Source organism: Mus caroli, chromosome 1, assembly GCF_900094665.2.
Source record: "Mus caroli chromosome 1, CAROLI_EIJ_v1.1, whole genome shotgun sequence".
In the NCBI taxonomy this organism is placed as follows: domain Eukaryota; kingdom Metazoa; phylum Chordata; class Mammalia; order Rodentia; family Muridae; genus Mus; species Mus caroli.
The window spans coordinates 40,325,424-40,333,683 of NC_034570.1; the positions used below are offsets into that span (position 1 = coordinate 40,325,424).

General features: G+C 37.6%; 1 pseudogene; it reads left to right on the plus strand.

Annotated features, from left to right (window-relative positions):
• The first annotated feature begins 3,569 nt into the window (after window positions 1–3,569).
• Window positions 3,570–4,045, plus strand: LOC110303062 (annotated as a pseudogene).
• The last annotated feature ends 4,215 nt before the right edge of the window (window positions 4,046–8,260 follow it).

The window sequence follows — 8,260 nt, forward strand, 5'->3', positions numbered from 1 at the left end:
TTTAAAATAAAAAAACATATATACGCTGGCTCATTCTTAAAGACTTTGATAGTACTACAGCTTTTCAAACTAACTTAAGTAGCTAAAGAACTGGCTTCCTGTTAGGTTGGGCAAGAGCAAGGTGTATTCAAGTATTTCAAATGTTTACCTGGGTGTTTGCAAGTTCTGGTGTTCACTATTTAATGACAAGGTCATATTTCCACTAGTAATATATCCCTCTTTGTGACATACTTCCTCTGCCATTGTTTTTGTGGACAGGATTTTATATGTAGTTCAAACTGGTGTCCAACATACCATGTAACCAAGGCTGTCCTTGAACTCCAGATCTTCCAATCTTCATCCCCCATATGCTGGGATTACAGGGCATTTCTCCTGGCTTTGACATTTCATTTTTCAATTTTTAAGTCATTTAATTAAATGTAATATGTCCAAAATATTAGCATTTCAGTGTACAATCCATATAAAATCATGTAAGAAGGCATTCTACTTTTGCAGTATTTTTAACATACAAGATGATGGGTTTCTTGATGGCATTTTCTATACATATATTATGTGATTTGCTCATGGTCAACCACCTATCACTCTCCCTTGTGCCTCCCCTGCTATCTGACAGGCCCCTTCTATTTCAATGATATGTTTCATTCTCTCACTCAATCCTTGCATCTGAGTTCTTCAAAGTCCTTGATCACATTTTGTATAGTGTCTATTCATAAAAAAATTATTTTAGTGTTTATGTACCATAAAATAGCCCTTCTCTTTTTCTTTCATTTTTAATGCATTTATTGCTATTTTGTGGCAATAAGTAAGTATGATACCTGTGAGTATATTCATAACACAGGACTGTGTGGAGGTCAGAGGACAGCCATGGAGTCATTTCTCCTTCTGCCTTTACATGGGTTTAGTGGCTCTAACTCAGGTCATCAGGCCATCTCACCAGCTGAACCAGCTCACCAGCTCTTCACATCAACATCTGAGGTACGTATTCTACTCTGAACATAATATTCGGACTGAGGTTATGACTTAGATGATGCTGTCAGCAAGAAGGAAGAAACACAGCTGTGCACATGGGAAAGCTGGATGTATTACACATCTGGTTCTCTAATGTATGTATGTTAGGTATTCTTATTTAATATTCAATATTTCTAAGCTTCCATTTTAATTTCTCATGATTAAGGTATCCCTAGCGTTTTATATATTTTGAATTCATATTGAAGTTTGTTAATCTTTAATTGTTTCATGTAATGATGTTTTTAAGCAATACATTATGTGTTTAATCTCAAATACATAAGTTCATATACCTATTAACATATGTGCATACACATGAGTACACACATATTTTTACTTTTTTGTAGAATAGCAACTATAACATTGACTCTTCTCATCCAGTAGCAATAAATTTTATATTTTTCTTGAAGTTTCATTTCTGACTCTATTCAATGTAATGAGTAGGCTCCATAATGGTAACAAATTATTTACTTGTTTATATATTGATTTTTTAAGAGTAGGTCTCACTGTGTACCTCAGGGGCTGGCCTTGACCTAGCTATGTAGTTTGTGATGGACTTGAACTTGCAATTCTCTGCCTCTGCTACCTGAAGGTTGAGACCATGAATATGTGCCACCACTTTTACTGTAATCATACATTCCAAGTAGCATTTTGTTATGTAAGTCAAACATCACATAATGATACCAACTATTTTGTTTACAAAAACCTAGGATTTCACTAAGACACTTTGATTTTTAGTTCAGAATTTCATTTTTTAGTCACATTGTAATTTCTTATTATATCTTTGATTTTGAAATTACTTTCCATTGGACAGAGATAATAAAAGGATGTTGGCATTAAAAAGTACGTATATGGTACTTAATATATAGTATCTACCTAATAAATATTTTGAGTGAATAAATAATTATTGTTATAGTATGTGGACCAGAACTAACTCTTTACCACAGCTCTCCACAACCCAATCCCGCCTGAAGAGAGCTAATATCCCAGGAGTGCTGACACACCTAAGATCACAGGCTCACAGGCTCACAGGCTCACAGGAGAGACAAGCTACAGTCAAAAACAGCAAGAACAGCTAACACCAGACATAAACAGATGGTGAGAGGCAAGTGCAAGAACATAGGCAACAAAAACGTAAGCTACTTGGCATCATCAGAACCCAGTTCTCTCAACACATTAAGCCCTGGATACCCCAACAATGTGGAAAAGCAAGATTCTGTTTTAAAACCACATCTCATGAGAATGATAGAGGACATTAAGGAGGACATAATTAACTCCCTTAAAGAAATACAGTAGAACACAGGTAAATAGGTAGAAGTACTTAAAGAGGAAACACAAAAATTGCTTTAAAAAATACAGAAAAAGACAAACAGAAGAAGGAATTGAACAAAACCATCCAGGATCTAAAAAAAGAAATAGAAACAATTTAAAAAATCACAAAGGGAGACAATGCTGGAGATAGAAAAACTAGGAAAGAGATCAGGAGTCATAGATGCAAGCATCACCAACAGAATACAAGAGATAGGAAAGAGACTCTCTTGGTGTAGAAGATACCATAGAAAACATGGACACAACAATCAAAGAAAATGCAAATTTAAAAAATCTCCTAACCCAAAACATCCAGGAAATCTAGGACACAATGAAAAGACCAAGCCTAAAGATAATAGGTATAGAAGAGAGCAAAGATTCCCAACTCAAAAGGCCAGTAAATATCTTCAGCAAAATTATAGAAGAAAACTGCTTTAAAGAAAGAGATGCCCATAAACATACAAGAAGCCTACAGAACTCCAAATAGATTGGACCAGAAAAGAAATTCATCCCATTACATAGTAATCAAAAAAAGAAAGAATATTAAAAGCAGTAAGGGAAAAAGGTCAAGTAACATATAAAAGCAGACCTATCAGAATTATACCAGACTTTTCACCGGGAAGAAGAGACTCTAAAAGCCAGAAGATCCTGGGCAGATGTCATATAGACCCTAAGAGAACACAAATGCCAGCCCAGGCTACTCTACCCAGCAAAACTCTCAATTACCATAAATGGAAAAACCAAGATATTCCATGACAAAAACAAATTTACAAAATATCTTTCCACAAATCCAGCCATACAAAGGATAATAGAAGTAAAACTCCAATACATGGACAAAACTATACACTAGAAAAAGCAAGAAAGTAATCTTCTTTCAACAAACCCAAAAGAAGATAGCCACACAAGCATAATTCCACCTCAAACACCAAAAACAACAGGAATCATCAATCACTATTCCTTAATATCTCTGAACATCAGTGGACTCAACTCCCCAAATCATCTTACTAATTTGAAAGCAGTTTATATTTTTATATTCAGATTTTACTTAGAGTCAGAATAATTTAAATATTTCTATATAAAAATGTAATGGATAGTAAGCTCCCAAGTTTGTGCAAAGTGTAAATTCTATGCATTATAACTTGATGTTCATTGAAAGACAGCAACTAAACCAAGAATTATCCAATATTTACTTTGAAAAAAACTCAGTTGAATTTGTTAGACATTTAAGAAACCACATGTCCATCCTTTTCGTCAAGATGGCGCCGAAAGCAAAGAAGGAAGCTCCTGTCCCTCCCAAAGCCTAAGCCAAAGTGAAGACCTTGAAAACTAAGAAGGCGGTGCTGAAAGGCGTCCACAGCCACAAAAAGAAGAAGATCTGAATGTCACTCACCTTCCGGCAGCCCAAGACCCTGGGGCTCCGGAGGCAGCCAAAATATCCTCGGAAGAGTGCGCCCAGGAGAAACAAGCTTGACCACTATGCTATCATCAAATTCCCACTGACCACACCACTGAGTCAGTCATGAAGAAAATAGAGGACAACAACACTCTTGTGTTCATTGTGGATGTCAAGACCAACAAGCATCAGATCAAACAGGCTGTCAAGAAACTCTATGACATTGATGTGGCCGAAGTCAATACCCTGATAAGGCCGGTCGGAGAGAAGAAGGCATATGTTTGCTTGGCTCCTGATTATGATGCCCTAGATGTGACCAACAAGATTGGGATCATCTAATCTGAGTCCAGATGGCTAATTCTAAATATACACTTTTTTTTTTTCACCATAAAAAAAAAGAAACCACATGTCCTAACCTCTTAATGTGCATCTCCCCACGCACCTATATAAATCATAGCTTGATGTGAGCTGTCTATATATCTATGTAGATCATAGTTAAGAGTTGAATATATTTCTTATTGTTGTTTTTGTCTTGTTTTCAAGACAGGATTTCTTGTGTAACAGCCCTGACTATTGGCTATCCTGGAAGATGCTCTATAGACCAGGCTGGTCTCAGATGGAGAGATCTGCCTGCCTCAGCCTTCTGAGTGCTGTACCACACATCTTCACTTGATCTTAGCCAAAAGGCCGAGAAGCAATGTGTACCACACATCTTAACACATAAATATAAGTACACAAATATATGCAAGATTCCTATTTTAAATGTAAATGGTGTCAAAAGTTTATCTCCATATTTTAGAAACCTTGAGAGATTGTGAAATGAGGAAATATATTATATTTTGTTGACCATTGTATTATTAAAACACATTCATGTCTTTAAAAACATACTTTTCTACTAAATGAGAAATTAAATATAAAAAGCTTTGCAAAAAAGTGGATTTGAATTAATAAGCCCTGTTGCTGCTTTGGAACAGTTAAAATAGAGGAAAGTCTTAATAATTTAATAATTTTCTTATATATTAAAGGAAGAAGTTAACTATAGCTTTAAAACCTTTTATAAATTAAAGTGTCATCTTGGAAATAAAGAATTTACATCTTAAAATATTACAGTTTTCTCAAATTTTCAGATTCAGTTTTCATTTCATATGAAAAAGATTTTTTAAAGCAGAGAGAGAGAGAGAGAGAGGGAGGGGGAGGGGGAGGGGGAGGAAGGAAGGAAGAGAGGAAAGAAGGAAGGAAGGAAGGAAGGAAGGAAGGAAGGAAGGAAGGAAGGAAGGAAAAGAAATGAAAAGTACAGAATAAGTGACTTCTAAACCTTTGGGGAGTCAGGATTTTTTTTGGACTCCTCTAACATTTCTCACTTAAGATGATCTGAGTCCTGTCTTGTGTTTTCACTTGTGTCTATTGGAGAGAAGAGATGATAATGATTCCATAACTGAAGAGCAGAGAACGGCATGCTTTACCTTCAGCGTCTGGAACTATGGGCACCTGCTACAGTCAACAATTAGGAAGGCTTCCTGCCAAGAGCAGCCTCCCGGAAAAACTTCTCCATTTTGTATGGAATGGGTGTGATGGGTGTCTTTTTGTTTGTTTGTTTGTTTGCTTGTTTGTTTTTTATTAGATATTTTTTTTTATTTATACTTCAAATGTTATCCCCTTTTCTGGTTTCCCCTCCAAAAATCCTCTATCCTCTCCTCCTTCCCACTGCTCACCAACCCACCCAGTCCCACTTCTCTGTCCTGGCATTCCCCTACACTGGGGCATCAAGCCTTCACAAGACCAAGGGCCTCTCCTCTCATTGATGTCCAACAAGGCCATCCTCTGCTACATATGTGGCTAGAACTAAGGGCCCTCCATATGTATTCTTTGGTTGGTGGTTTAGTCCCAGGGAGCTCTGGGGGTACTGGTTGGTTCATATTGTTGTTCCTCCTATGGGACTGCAAACACCTTCAGCTCCTTGGGTCCTTTCTCTAGCTCCCTCATTGCAGACCTTTTGCTTAATACATTGGTTGGCTGTGAGCATCCACTTCTGTATTTGTCACGAACTGGCAGAGCCTCTCCGGAGTCAGCTATATCATGTTCCTGTGATGGGTGGTTTTAAAATGTCAATTTGCCACAACATAGAATCATCTGAGCAGGCTAGGGAGGAGGGGGGGAGGGTGAGGAGGAGCGGGGAGGGGAGTCTCTTGTTCCCCTTGCCTTGAGAAGATCCACCCAATGGGAGCAGCAATGCCTAATGGCAGTAGGGATAAAGTGGGACAAGAAAGAAGGAAGATCGGAGTTTTGCTCACTTACCGCTCCCTCTCCAGTTAATTCAACCAATAAACTCACTTCTCACTCTGTCTTCATACAGGATCAGGTACTGATAGACAGAGGTTCTATGCTACGGAGTGTTCCAGTTTCCAGAACAATAAGCAAAACAAACTTACTTGCAAATTACTTAGTCTCTGGTGGTGTTTGTAGCACAAGAAAACCAGTTAAGGAATAGCAATCTGGGATTTTGTTTTGTTTTCTTTTGTTTTTGTTACTTTTTTGTGTGAATCTGTGATCATTTGAACTGCCACTTAACTAGAGCTCTCAGCTTAAGTTATTGAATCATATTTTCCTACCAACTTTTATGTTCAGGATTACAGGGCTGGACTCCCACGGAACTTAGTCTACCCCAAGAGTGTTGGCATCAATTCATTTAGGAGGGTAAGGCCCCTATGTTCTAATCATCTCCCCTTAGTCCCCACCTCTGATTAAAGCAAGTCAATTAAAAACAATCCCAGACACTCCTGACCTCTGTCCTTCACCGACAGAAGCTGTCATCTAGATTTGGAACTACACCTACACCTAAGGTCTCAGCTACCACTTTCTGTTGGCACTTCTTTAGTGTGGGTCCTTTACACAATTCTTCAGTTCCCTAAATGTCAAGTCCTTCAGCCCCCATACCTCCATGAGCTTGTTATAATTAGTAATCATGTCTATGCAATTAGTGTCTTATGTCTGGAATCTTCAGAGTCTGGTATCTTATCCTACTTGTCGGTTAACAAATTAGTCATGGATTATGACAAAAAAGCATGAGACCTGAGTCAGAACAAAGTGTAGGTTACTGCAGCAGCAATTGTGCCCAGAACATCAGCATGTATGTTAGTTTCCTGAATTCTGATTCCACAGTGTGATACAAAGAAGGCAAATAAGGTCATTTGGTAACTATTCAAGCAGTGAGGTGTGCTACAGCAGCAAAATTCCTGAGTATAGAGAATCTGACATGTTATGAGAGGCACTGAGCAACCTTGACCGTTGTACCACACAAAAGCACTATCTTTATTAGTCCGGACAGAAATAAAAAAGGCTTACACTTAGGATTTTCTATGACCATTTGTTTCTTTCCCTTGGGTTAAGGCCTAGGAGAAGTACTGCTGGGTCACACGATAAATGTCTATGTCCTTGAGAAAAGCCAGCAGCAATGGTTGGAAATGCCTCTTCTTGCAAAACATGCAGATATGCAGAGAGGCATATTAATTCTTGCATGGTAAATATTCAATAGACAATAGTCATCATTGTCATGAGCACAGTTGCCTGTGGCTAGTGCTGGACTAGATGAGAACAAGAAACAAATCTTTAAAGAATACTATTTCCTATTGTCTTTTCTCTAAAGTTAATGTTCCACTCTAATGGGAGAAATCCATTCCTACTGAAAATTTCTGTCTTGTAGGAGATGCTGGTATAGAGTTAAATAGTTTTGCCATGTGTGGGTGTCTGCTTGCTTGAGACTTGATTTCCATCATAAGCTAGGAATCCCCAGTCATATGGCAAAGTTGAGGATGTCTCTGTTCAGATGGTTTTCTCAGAAGAACACACACTATTTATTTTGTTTATTTTGGAATCTATTTAGTTTCACATACTACTGATCAGTTTTCAGAATTCTCTGCTGGCTTTCACCTCCTCCTGGAATATCTTCGTTTTACGCTCTTTATTTTTCTTGTAAATCAGTTTGGTTGAGGTATTTAGATAATTAAATTTATTATGTTTATGTGTACTGTTCCATTTGTTTTGACATGCACATACAATGTATAACTATATCACAATCACGACACAGATTGTTGCATCTAACACAAGTTTGCTCTCTTTATTGCTGAGCAGTACTCCATTATATTAATATCTATCTAGCTGACAATCAGTCAATAAATATTTGTGTTGTTTTTGTTAACTGAAGTAAAGTCCCAAGTGTTTCAATAAAAAATAATAATATATACTCAAAAAATGAGTTTAAAGTTGCGATTAAATTTCCAAATCAGTTGGGTTCAACTTAAGTAAAGCAAACCTTACCTTAGGCAGGTTTGACGTAATTGAAAAAAACAAGAAGGAAGGGTATGAATGACTCCCATGAACTTGGGCCCTGTCTGCATCTGAAGTGCCCTTTCCTCCTCAGAAACTGCCTTTCTGGTTACTGCTTGAGGACAAGAACCTTTGGTTCAAGCTACACTTATAACACCCCATTTGAACAGCCTGTCACTCACAAGCTTCTGCTGGTAACTTCAGAACTCTCTTGGCTCAGTATGTTTTCCT